General features: G+C 57.5%; 1 protein-coding gene across 1 annotated transcript in view; it reads right to left on the reverse strand.

The window, feature by feature from the left end:
- Positions 1-2,746, reverse strand: part of FAM163B (family with sequence similarity 163 member B) — a 30,061-nt gene extending 27,315 nt beyond the window's left edge. The window contains exon 1 of the mRNA XM_018056161.1: positions 2,500-2,746. The gene's annotated coding sequence lies outside the window, so the exon portion shown is untranslated. The remainder of the gene's footprint in view (positions 1-2,499) is intronic.

The following is a 12,256-nucleotide window of genomic DNA, read 5'->3' on the forward strand; positions in this document are numbered from 1 at the left end:
GAGCACCCCCTTTTTTGCACATGAGGAGGCTGAGTGATCTGCCCAGAGCAGCCTGGAATCCACTCTCTCTGCCATGAGAACTGCCTTTTCCCTGATGCACAGATGTGGATCTGCTGCTCCAGGGAGAGAGGCAGGCTGGGGCTGCCGTGGAGGACCGGACAAGGGCCGGCTGCCACTCTGCCTTGCCTCCTGCCCGGCAAGCCTCGAGTCAGAGATGATTTACTGAGATGTAATGAATCTCTCCCGCAGCCCCGTCTGCCCCGACTCCCGCTGTAATCACTCCTCTGGGCTCCCGCTGCCATCACTCTGTAGAGCCAGCCTGCGTGGCCGGAGCCCAGAGGCTTGTCTGCGGGAATGGGTCCCAGGGCTCCGTAGCCTCCCGGCCGGACACACTGCCTGGCTTGCCCAGAATCAGCGCTGGGAGTCGGCGACTTTGAACCAGCCCCCAGACACGCAAGACTGGGGTCCTCACTGGAGAGGGAAGTGGCGTTGGTGGGATTGGCTCCAGGCCAGCCCTAAGATTTCAAAACCCCGCTGAACTCTAAGACTGTGACTCCTCCCAGCATTACCTTCTCCATTTGGGGCTGCGATGAATAGACTCGCAATGGCCCACAGGGGATGTGACGTGATTCACCCCATCATTTCACAGATGGGAAACCGAGGTCTGGAGAGAGACCGACTTGTCCAAGGTCACCCAGAAAGGTGGACAGAACTGGGCAGAGAAGCCCGGCTCCTCCAGCTGTGGCTGCCTTTCCCCGCCCAGCACCCTCATTCACGTTGGACTGTTGTGCGGACGTGTCGTGGTGTCTGGGGGCTCAAAGCCTTGGAGGCTGGACGGGAGCTCTGGGGTGGGCATGCTCTCCCCTCCCCAAGCTGGAGAGGCGAAGGTGGAGTAGCAGCAGCCCTTCTGTGGGCAAGAGCCTGGAGCACAGCTTCCCGCTCGCTCCAGAGAGGCCGGCAGGGCTCCCCAGCACTCCCCACCCCTACTCCTGCGCATCCTGGAGCTCCAAGGCTGGGAGAGCCTGGAGGTCCTTTTCAGACCCCAAACCCTTCAGGAAACCATTTCCAAGCTTTCCCAGTGAATCCCTGGGATCCAGCCCCTTTGGAAATGCAGTCCATGGGGAGACGGGAGCTCAGCAGGGTCCAGGGCATGGCGATTTCTCTGTCTTTCTCACCTTGTTCTCCAGGTGCCTAGCCGGCCGCTACCACATAAAAGAGCGAATGGAGAAAACCCCACCCTGCCTGAGCCCTGGCTTCAGGAGCAAGACGGAGTTTTTAGAAGCCCCTAGCGCACAAGCTCTTTAGAAAGCTAGCGGTCAGCACGCAAGGGGTTAAACAAACTCTCCCAGCCCAGGAGGCACTCACACCCACCTGCTTAGATAAGAAGAGCCCTGCTCACCGAGACCCAGTGCCCCCCCCCCAGGAGGAGGAGGAGGGTGGGAAGATGGGCACTGCGTTTTCCTGGCAAGCCCGAACTTTGGGGGTTGGAAGTTCTCATTGCTGCTGGAAGCCCCTTCGCAAAAGCCTGGCCTGACCTGGTTGGAGAGCGTCCAGGGGTCCCTCCTTGTCTCCCATGCCAGCTTCTTGGGGGCACGCAAGGGGGCACGCTGGGGCCATGGCCTCCAGGATGCTCCCTCATTTTCCAGATGGGTCCTTGAACTTGACCCTCAAGATCCTAGTCTCAGAGCTGCAGGGGACTGCCCACTGGCAGGATTCCTCATGCCCACGTGGCCCTTGGCCTTGGGAGTATGGGACGTGGAGTGAGTTGAAATGGCAGAGCTGGGAGGGTGGACAGGATTTTTGGTGTTTGCAGAGTCTTTCCATCCGGGACTGGAAAAACCCAAACACCAGACTGGTGCTCCCCTCCCCCACTTCAGCTGAGATTTCAGACAGACAAAGGTGGGAGTGAGGCGGGCAGCAGGCTGTATGTCTGAGGCCAGCTCTACCCCTTACTGGCCATGTGACCTCTGGGAAGTGGCTGAACTTCCCTGGGCCTCCGTCTCATCTGTCCAGGAGCGCCAATGCCCCTCTTCTCCTGGGTGTTGAGCGCCTTGAATGGGTGACACCGCAGGCCTGGCCCCAGCAGGGTGTCTCACAGGAGGCGGATCTTGGTAAAGAAAGGGCTCAGCCCCTGGCGGCAGAGAGAACAGGGGCCAGGCTCCGCTGGGAAAGTTTCCCTCTCCAGCATCCCTCATCCCCGCAACGGGAGGGAGACGAGGCATCCCTTGGCACGGTGGGTGCCCCCGCCTGTTCCTCAGGCCCTCGCTGCCCACCTCCGGTTCTGTCCACAGCCTCCTCGACAGGCGCGTACTTTGAGGGCAGCTAGGGGTGGGACGGGTGTCAGCGGCCCCGCAGCTGCCCGGGACAGGAGCCTGGCGCAAGGCAGCCCGGGGCAGGCTGCGGTGGGCACTCCAGACCAAGTAGGCACTGCTCGTGGGCTTCCTCGCCTGCCTCCTCTGCCCACGCGCCCCGTGACCCGCGCGCCCGCTCGGCCCTTACCTTGAACCATGGGAACGGCGCGGCCCCGGCTGGCCGAGGACTTGGGCGCACGTGACGGGGCGGTCGGGCGTCCGTCCCAGGCCAGGCGCAGCTAGTAGCGGCCGCTCATGCCCAGGCCACGGATGCGGCCCCTGCTGGGGCCCGGCGGGCGAGGCGGGCGCGGGAGAGGCCCCGGAGGACCGCGGCAGGCGGCTGCGTGCCCAGGCGGCAGCCCCTCGCCAGCGCCGGCTGCGCCGCGGCTCCGGACGCCAGGCTGGCTCCCGGCGAGCGGCACGCGCGCTGCTCCGGCCGCGTCCCGGGAGCGGGGCGCGCGCGCAGGCGGGGAGGGCGCGCGCCCGAGCTGGGCGAGAAGCGCGCCGCCGGCCCCGCGCGCGGCGTCGTCGGGGGCTGTGGGGAGCGGCCTGGGAGCTGTCCCTGGTGCTGACGGCGGGGGCGCTCCGGGCCGGGGGTTCGCGACCTCCCGCCGGCCTGGGGGTGACCCCCACCCTCTCACCGCGCTTTGCGGGGCTCACTAGCTCTTCGCCTGCTTTCCTTGCGTTTCCACCGCGCTGAGATTCGGACCCGGACCGAAGTTGCTTGTTTACCAAGAGTGCAACCTTGGGGCAAGTCCCTTACTGGGGTGCCCCTCTGGCTCTCATCTTCAGAATGGGACTAGGAGCAGTGCCTGGAAGGTCGGTCTGAGAATGAAATTCAACCTCGTCCAGGCGCCTGGCGCACAATGAATGCGTAGTAAATGGTTGCCTTTATCACGATTCCTCCGCCCCCACCCCCACCTTTTTCTTGGTTAGCAGACACAGAGCAAGTGAGAGAAGGGGGCAGTGCTGGTCCTGAACGGGGCTGGTGTTGGGGGCTTGCTAGCTGTCTTTGCACCTCTCAGAGCATTCATAGGGGAAGGGAGTGGACTCCTTCCTCGTGACCTCAAAACACAGACTCAGGACCAACGGTCGGAAGTTAAAATGAGGCAGCTTTGGGCTGGGTACCAGAGAAAACTCTCTGATGGAAGGCACTTGACCTGAACGGAATATTCTGGGACCTCTGTCCCCATGAACACTCCAGAGGAGGCTGCAACCACAGAGACCCTGAACTGAGCAAGTGCTGGAATGTAAAAGGCTTCGAGTTAGAATGCGTAAGCATGGAAAACCACGTCAGGCTCACTGAAAGCACTGTTTGCTTGTCTGCTCGATTGACTTTTGCGTGTGTTCTAATCTAAGTTGCTTCGGTCGTGTCTGACTCCCTGCGACCCCATGGACTGTAGCCCACCAGGCTCCTCTGTCCATGGGATTCTACAGGCCAGAATGCTGGAGTGGGTTGCCATTCCCTTCTGCAGGGGATCTTCCCGACCCAGGGATCAAACCCACACATCTTATGTCTCCTGCATCGGCAGACAGGTTCTTTACCCCTAGCACGACCTGGGAAGCCCTTATTGACCCTCAGAGAGAGAGAGTGAAAGGCGCTCAGTCATGTCCAACTCTTTGCAACCCCATGGACTATACAAGTCCATGGAATTCTCCAGAATACTGGAGTGGGTAGCCATGGCCTCCTCCAGGGGATCTTCTCAACCCAGGGACTGAACCTAGGTCTCCCTCATTGCAGGCAGATTCTTCACAGCTGAGCTACCAGGGAAGCCCCTTATTGACCCTATTCTTCTGTATAAGAAGCTATACCCTGGTTGGAAGAGCATGTAACTTCGGCCCGTTCTCGAGATGAGAATATCGAAAACAGAGGAGGTAAAACGACCTCCAGGGAGCCCGTTCCCACCCTACAGGTAGGCTGAGGACAGAAGGGTATGCAGCTTGCTCAGAGCCACACGACAGGGCTGAGAGGTGAGTGCTTGCAAACCAAGCGTCAGACTCCACTGCAGCCTGCCCCTACCGCTCCTCTGGCAGGGGTGCCTGTCTGATCTTCCAGAGTTATTCAAGCAATTTTGACTCTGGAGGGCTTCCTTATAACAAACCAGGCAAGTAGCTCATTCCTCTTGACTAACGAGAAGAGCTGGAGCCTGCCCTGCAAGTATCTCTGTCCCTTCATAGCAGGGTAATTAAATGTCACCTGCCTCATTTCCCAGGGGACCGGTGGCCGTGTTTAATTCATTAACTGACTGTGAGCCGTGCCTGCGTCCACCAGGCACTTATCTCATGATAAACATCATTACGTGCTTAACATGCTCTAGACACAAGGCTGAACAGTTGTCCTGCAATGTTGCGTTTACTCCCCTCAACAGCCCAGTGAGATGGATACTGTTGGTGCCTAAGTTTGCAGCTGAGGATTGAGGCTTTTAAGAGCAGCAGGCTGGAGTTGGGTCGGACCAGTTGTCAAGCATAGGCTCCTAACAGTCTCCTTTCAGATTTTCCACATTGTCCCCAAACTAGGAAAATAGGTGGAAATATGAATAGAAATTCCATATAAGGAGTTAGAAAAAGAGAGAGAAAGAGGAAACCAGGAGAGATGCAAAGTAGCCAGCCATTCGGCGCCCTAGCAGTCGGCATAGGAATCCTTTAACTCAACATTTCCAGTCAAAATCCTCGTTTTGACAGCTGAGCAACTTTTTCTTTTTTTTCTTTTTTTCAAGATTTCTTGGATCCTAGCAACTGTGTGCCAGGAATTTTAAAAGGAGCGTCACTGCCAAACCCTCCTTACCAAGCCGTTCACAGGCCCTTCCACTTCTCCGCAGGCCTGCTTTTCATTCACTCTACGGAATTTCACAGCCGTAGGTCTGGGCAGCTGCAAATTTCGGAGGCTGATTCAGGCTCTGGAGCTCTTGACCTGCTGAAGCACTGCTTTCTTCCCAGGCTGTGCAGAGAGGTGGACTCCTGGTGCTTGTCACACTGCAGTCTAAGCCCATTTTATTAAGACCATCCTGAATATCCCCCCTGACATGTAAGGCAGGCACCTTACTCTCAGTCTATAGATGGTAGCAGAGGGTGAGGTGGATTACCCACGGTCACACGACTGGCCAGGAGGTGGCTGCACTGAAAGGATTTTATTTAGATAACCATGCCTGTGATCACCACCAAACTGGTTCTTTGTGTGACCAGCGCGTGGCTTCATTTTAAGCAAAAACCTCATTTCCAAAAATAAAAATGGGGGAAAATGAGGATTCATTGGTCTGACTTTATAGAAACAATTCATCTTCAGATTTCCTTAAATAGTAATTTCTCCCGTGCAGGAAAAAAAAAAAAAGGATTTGAGCTACACACAGTTCTCTCAGGTTGGCCAAAAACAGGCCCGGGGGTGGGAGGAAGGCACGGCGCCACCCCCTGGCATTCCTCCCACTGCAGTCTGCTCTTCGGTTGCACGGCAACTCCAGTCTACGGCAGCTACTATGTCCCCGACTCCGGCATCTTTCCGCGACGCAGAGCTACATGGATAGAACTCAGATCCAACAGATGGCCAAGTTGGTCAAAAAAAAATCCCAGCACGTTGGATCACGCATGGCAATTCACAAAGGTGTGTTTCCCACTAAGAGCAAATGGGGCTCTTGGAAGTTGAGGCTGACACAATAAAGCCAGGACCTTGACGGCCACACGCTTCTTGGGTGCAAGTGTGGGCAGCCTGCAGGGGAGGGGCCTTGACTTCCCCGTGGGGACTCAGCCTTCTACTCATAGCCATGTCACACACACAGCCGCAGGCAAGTTTGGGTGGACTGAATTAAGCTCCTGGGAGCCGAGGGTATTTGCCCAGCTGCCATCTCTGGCCTGAATTTGGTCCTGCAGAGGAGCAGAGCGCTCGAGGAGTGACTAATGGCCCAAAACCTTTCCAACTCTTTGGAAATCTTCAGGAGGGGTGAGTTCGCCATCTCCAGAAGTGTCCGAGCAGCGGCTGGCCATCACTTACAGCAGGGACAGGCTGGCTGACCTGGCCCTGGGGACGCTTGCAGCCTTGGAAGTCCATGAGTTTTCAGAAGGGGGATCCCACTTCCCTCAGCCTCTGTTTCGGCTGATGGTGAATCTTGAGCACCAGGAAGGGCCGCCTGTTGAGTTTTCCAAGGTTACGGGCCCTGGGCCAAATGACCGAAGTCCTTATGGACACCGTCTATACCTTCTGGCAGTTGCCACATTAACCTCTGTTTGCTCATTGAATTGTTTGGTTCTCTCGGCCTGCACTCCTGACGGATTCTGCCTGATTGAATGGGCTGGTGGCAGGTCCACTGACGTCACTACATCTAGGTCGCGGGTCAGGCCCATTCAGAGAACAGATAATTTACTTTTAATTTTTTCCACGATGGGCAATGCCGTGACACTGGGATTATTTTGTGATGTGGGCTAGCAGAGTGCACTCACACCCTAGATCAAGGCCTTTGTATTGGATGCTGTCTGGATGTGACCAGGAGAATAACGAGGCATCAAGTGAGAGAGAGCGAGAAGGCTAGGCGACCAGGCGTGCCGGGGGTCGGGAGTGGACGGGGTGCTGTGTGCGTGCCAGCGTTCCCCACACGTGGTGAGTGGGGTGATCCCAGTTGCCCTGGTTGGAACAGACAGCCTCGTCTGTTTGAACAGATATGACTGGTGGTTTTTAATTACCGCAATGTTTTAAAACGTTGTGACAGCAAGCTTGATCATTCACTCTTTAGAAGTCTTCAAGGCTGCTGAACGAGGAAGCCTGGGGACTGAGTGAAGTGCTCCGACAAGGGTCCCTCAGGGCTCCTTAACTGGGTCTCAGGACAAGTCCTCCCGAGGGTGGGGGCCGAGGCGGGGCCCCGGAGGCGTCTTGTCTCCCCCATTCCAGACATTTGTTTCCTGTTGGGACGCTTTAGCAAGAGCTCTTGGGATGCGATCCTGTTTCCCAATCAAACCTTTCTGCAGCAGGAGCAAACCCGAGTGATGCATCCCTCCATCCGTCGATCCATCGATCCACCAATCCACGTGCCCTGGGGAAGGTGAGGCAGAGACAGAGCCAAAGCCCCCGGTATCTGGGAACTCAGAGCTGGGTGAGGTTTCCAACAAGACCAAGCTCCTCACACTGGATGGAGCTGGACCCAGGACTGTGCTACAGAGAGCTACCACGTACGGGGTCTTATCGCTGAGCCCTCCCAACAGTCCTGGGAGGCGAGAACCCTTGCTTCACGTGACTCACTTGGCAGCAGAGGGCCTGAGACTGGGGATGGGGTGCCCGCCGGGCTGTGCGGGGACCGGGACCGTGCCGGCCCCCCCCACACACCGAGCAAGCCCCACGCTTCTGAGCGGCCCCCTCTACGCTGCTTTGAAAAAGGACTTAAGAACAGAGATGCCCCGTTTGGACAACGTGCGCCTGCCTAGAAGCAAGGACCTCGCCTGTCACCCGTCAGCTTCTATCAGCACAGGCTGTGGTGAGGGCCGAACGCTGCTCATGCCAGCAGACGCAGCTGGCGGCCCCTCCACGACTGACACTTACATGTCAGGACGTCTGAGCACGGTTGGAGGCCTTTCATCGTCACAGCAAGTGAGCCATTCCTCCCCCGCCAGGACAGTCTCCGCGCTGCTGGGGGAGCTCTGCCACCCAGGCCCTCGGCAATCACCTCGGCCAGGCACAGAGACCAAAAGCAGGGACTGGCCCGCCCGCTTGTCAGGACCCATCACGGCCACCCGCCCCCCACCACCCAGTGGCAGACCTGAAAGGGGGGCACAAACCAGGGGAGGTGTCAGAGGCTAGGGGACCAGCAGGGTTCCACATGGGGAAGCAGAGCTGAGCACGAGGGGACCAGCAGGGTTCCACGTGGGGAAGCAGAGCTGAGCACGGTGTTGGGGTCTCTGAGTGCAGGGGTGAGGGGTGGGCTGTGCCAACCAAAGGCTCCCTCCTGCCCTGCACTTGCTCCCGCACCACCCCCCCCCCCCCCACCTGGGTGGCCTGGGGTAACCTGAAGAGCCTCGGCCATGGTTCTGTGCGGAAAGACACTGCTCCCGAGCCAGTGTCTGCATGGGAAAAAAAATACGTGTGGTTTTTTGAACTCCGCTAAAGAAGCCTGGTGGCACATTGGTTAAGAATCGGCCTGCCGATGTCGGAGATGGGGGTTCAGACCCAGAATTGGGGAGATCCCCTGGAGAGGGAAATGGCAACCCACTCCAGTGTTCTTGCCTGGGAAATCCCGTGAACAGGGAAGCCTGGCAGGTTATAGTCCAGTGTTGCAAAGAGTTGAACACGACTGAGCCTGCGCACACGTGCGCGTGCGCACACACACACGCACACACGCGCACACACGCACACACACACACAGGGGCACATTCCGCCCTCAGCAGCGCCCCCTCCCCTGCCCCACCCCGGCCCTTCTCTGCCGACACCTGCTACCTTTCTGAGTGGACCCGATTCTCGGGCGCCGTCTCACCTGTGGCCCCTTCAGGCTCTGCTGCTCTGCACACGATGGAAGGTCTGTGAGGGCTGTGCTTTCTCTCTCCGTCTCGGGATCCGAGCACCAGCCGCAGCGACTGCTTGTTGAATGAAAGAAAGACCTTTGTGTGAGAATGCAGAGCCTCCCTCTGCCCTCGACGTCCCACTGAGACCGCTGCCCATGGTGAGCCTTCCTGTGGGACTGATGAGGAAACTGAGGCGGTGAGGGGCAAGACTGGCCGGATACGGAGCTGATGCACAGCCCAGGGAACTCCTGGCCCAGAGCACTTCCCCAGGCCAGGCTCCGCGGGGAGGAAAGGCAGAGCCCGTCTCACCATCTGCCCTGGGCTCACTGTACGTGGAGCCTCCCTCACCGCAGGAACCCACACAGGCCAGAGCCCCTCCCCAGCAGGAACCCCTGGCTGTGTCCAGTGGCCGTGTGGATGGAGTGCAACCTGGGGGCGCGCAGCCAAGTGCTGGCCCTGGACTGGCAGTTCCCAAGGCCACACCCCACTGCCATCGCCCTTGCTGGTGCTTCTGCCAGAGAGCCCCTATCTACCCAGCACCATCACACAAACTCCTATGCGCCCTACAAAGCCCAGCTTGAATGTTGCCACCTCCGGGATACCAGGAGGGTCATATAACACTTTAATCAAAATCCCAACAACACCTTTTCTGCAGTCGTTTAACCTATTTGAGCATGAGTGTTCATGCCGTCAGACCAGCTCCTCTATTGAGCACTTACTGTGTGCAGGAAGGGGGATGGTGCTGGGAGGGAGGTGAACAGGACAGGCCCAGGCTCGTCCTCTCAGAATCGACCCCTGGGTCAGGCTCGCCGTCTGGGCGGGTCCAACATTTGGGCCTGGACGTGGAGCTCTGGCCACAGTGCCCTGGGGCAGCCCAGGAGGAGGGCAGGGGCTCGGACCTCGGCCCCTGCTTCCTGAGTGGGCGAGCGTGAGCCCCAAGCCCAGCCTCTCCGAGCTCGGTTTCCGCATGTGGGGCTCTGAGCCACGTGGGTCTGCTCACCTCCCGGGTGAGGGGGAGGCAGCCTGCTGGCGCGGCTAGTCTGTGAGGAGGGGCTGCAGGGGAGGCCGTGGCCGTTCCGGCAGCAAGGGCTGCGATTGGCAGAAACCCCGCCCTTCCTCCCAGTGGTCCCCCCAGGCCCTGGGTGCTGGTCTCCAGAGCCTCAGCCCTGCCAGTTTCACCCGTCCTGGAGGGAGGTGGGGCTGGGCAGCTTCCTTGCCTCTGACAGAGCCTGGAGGGGCCGGTATTCCACTCTTGGCTCCAAGCAGGGCTGGTGGACAAGCCGACCGGACCCGCGGTGGGGGTGGCAAGGGCCGCCTCGGGTATGCCTCCTCGCTGCCCCATTGTCATCCCGAAACGGGGTCGGTCTGGGGTTCGAGTCCCAGCTCACCCTCCATGCCCCCTTCTCAGAGCCAGGATGCAGTGTGGATCCCACGTGGGGAGGGGAGGGCCCCGGTCCTCATGATGAGACTGGAATCGCCGGGCAGACTTTCCCGACCCCAGCCGCCTCTCCCGCCTCATTCTTCTCACCTGCTTTGCTCTCTCTGTTCTGATGAGAAGTTTGGGGTGGGAGGGTGCCCTGGCGTGCTCCAAGACCCCGCAGACTTTATGGAGTGTGCGTCTCCCCTCGGAGGAGCTGGGGATGCACTCTGCTGCCAGCGAGCCTGCCCTCCCTTGGGGGCTGTCACCCCACGGGGGGCTCGGGCCAGAGCGGGCTCCACTTGGCCTGAATGTTAGGTCCTTCCCTTCCCTTGTATGGGTGGCAGCGGTGTGAGGCTCACAAGGGCAGGTAGGATGCGGACATGTCTGCTGCCTGTGTAGACTCCAGCCACAGGCACCTTCCAGTCTCCCCAGGTGTGGCCGAGGCAGAAGGGGAGAGGGCTGGGGGTCTTCACGCCCCGGGCCACCCCCCACCACCCCGCCAGGCTCCTCTCTCCACATCACGTCCCAGGTCCTGGGACCCAGATGTCTCCCTCTGGGGCCTCATCTCTTCATCCCGGCAGTGGGAATAAGAGTTCATCACTGCCCTTCACCTGGGCCCCTCACTGGACCCAGGTCTTCATAAAATCCCCGCTATTAAACCCTCTCTGAGCTCCTTTATCTGAGTGACCCGTCGTTTTCCCTCCAGGACCCTGCCTGATGCCTTTCTCCCAGACACACTGGGACCCATATTGGATATGATTAAACGGGGTGATTTCTTCTGATTTCTTGGTGTTAAACTGTATCTCATTGGTTGATTATGCCTTGGGCTGCCAGCTGGCAAGGCTGAGAATCCTTTCTTACACTTGCTCATTTCCTTGGCCCGTTTTTTTCTGTTCCAGAATGTTTGTGTCTTCATATTGATCTAGGGGTGCTCTTTACATATTCAGGATATGAATCCTGGATCTGTTTTTATTTCCTCCCAGACTGGGGTCCGTTTTCGCCTCTTTTTAGCATCCATCATCGTGCTGAGGCTGATAGCTTTCGAGGATAGATCTGTCAGGCTTTTTCTTAAAGCTTCTGGGAGGCTGGTCAAAGTAGACAGTATTTTCCCTACTATTGGTGCAATTTTATACTTTTATGATTAGATTTTAGCCCACTTAAGATTTTCGCAAATGTGGGCTAGAGGTTTGCTTGTTTTTATTTCTATTTTGTTTCCACACATGAATAGCCAAGGGTGACCTGTTCTTTATCGAAGTGGAACTCGCATCCATTGGTAATCTCACTCCACACATGCAAGGGTTTCTGGACCCTTTGCTGTCCTGCTTGCCCCTCCCTTGCCCAGCATGTGACAGATAGAACTTTTACAGCTTGGGGAACCATTGTTATCGAGAAGCGTGGAATGCCTGCCAACGTTCCTTTATCTGGCTGTCAAAATTTTCTTGAGTTTTCTTCTCTTTTGAATGATCTGTATAGTCAGCTTGTGAGATTGGGAATCCTTTGGGGGCTCCATGTAAGATCAGTCACAGTTTAATTTGAAGAAACTCGACAGGAGAGGAGGACAGTGGCAGAGCCCTAGGGCCAGACAGCGTGGGTTCAAATCCCGGTTGTGTTCCTCCCCAGCGGCGTGCCCTTGGATAAGGTGCCCCCTGTGCCTCAGCTGTAAAATGGGGTAATAATCACCCCAGTATTGCTGGAAGCATTAGTGAGAAAAAATAAAAGGACTGCGATAAGTAAAGCATGTCGGAATTCAGACGTCATCTGATTTAAGCTGAGTCACGACTGACTTTCTCGCTAGGAAGGAAAAACCTGCCAGTCAAGCGGTGATAAGCCCTTAACTGTAAAGAATATCTCAGTTTCAGAGATGTTCAGAGGTGGGAAATGTGTTCATCAGAATCAGTACAGGAGAACATGTCTCCACAGCTTTACCGTATCTTCCCATCAAGGAACTAGGTTCTTATCCTTGAATATTTACCCAGGTTTTCTTTTTCTATCCCTCAGTAAAATTTTATAA

Source organism: Capra hircus, chromosome 11 (assembly GCF_001704415.2).
Source record: "Capra hircus breed San Clemente chromosome 11, ASM170441v1, whole genome shotgun sequence".
Lineage (NCBI taxonomy): Eukaryota > Metazoa > Chordata > Mammalia > Artiodactyla > Bovidae > Capra > Capra hircus.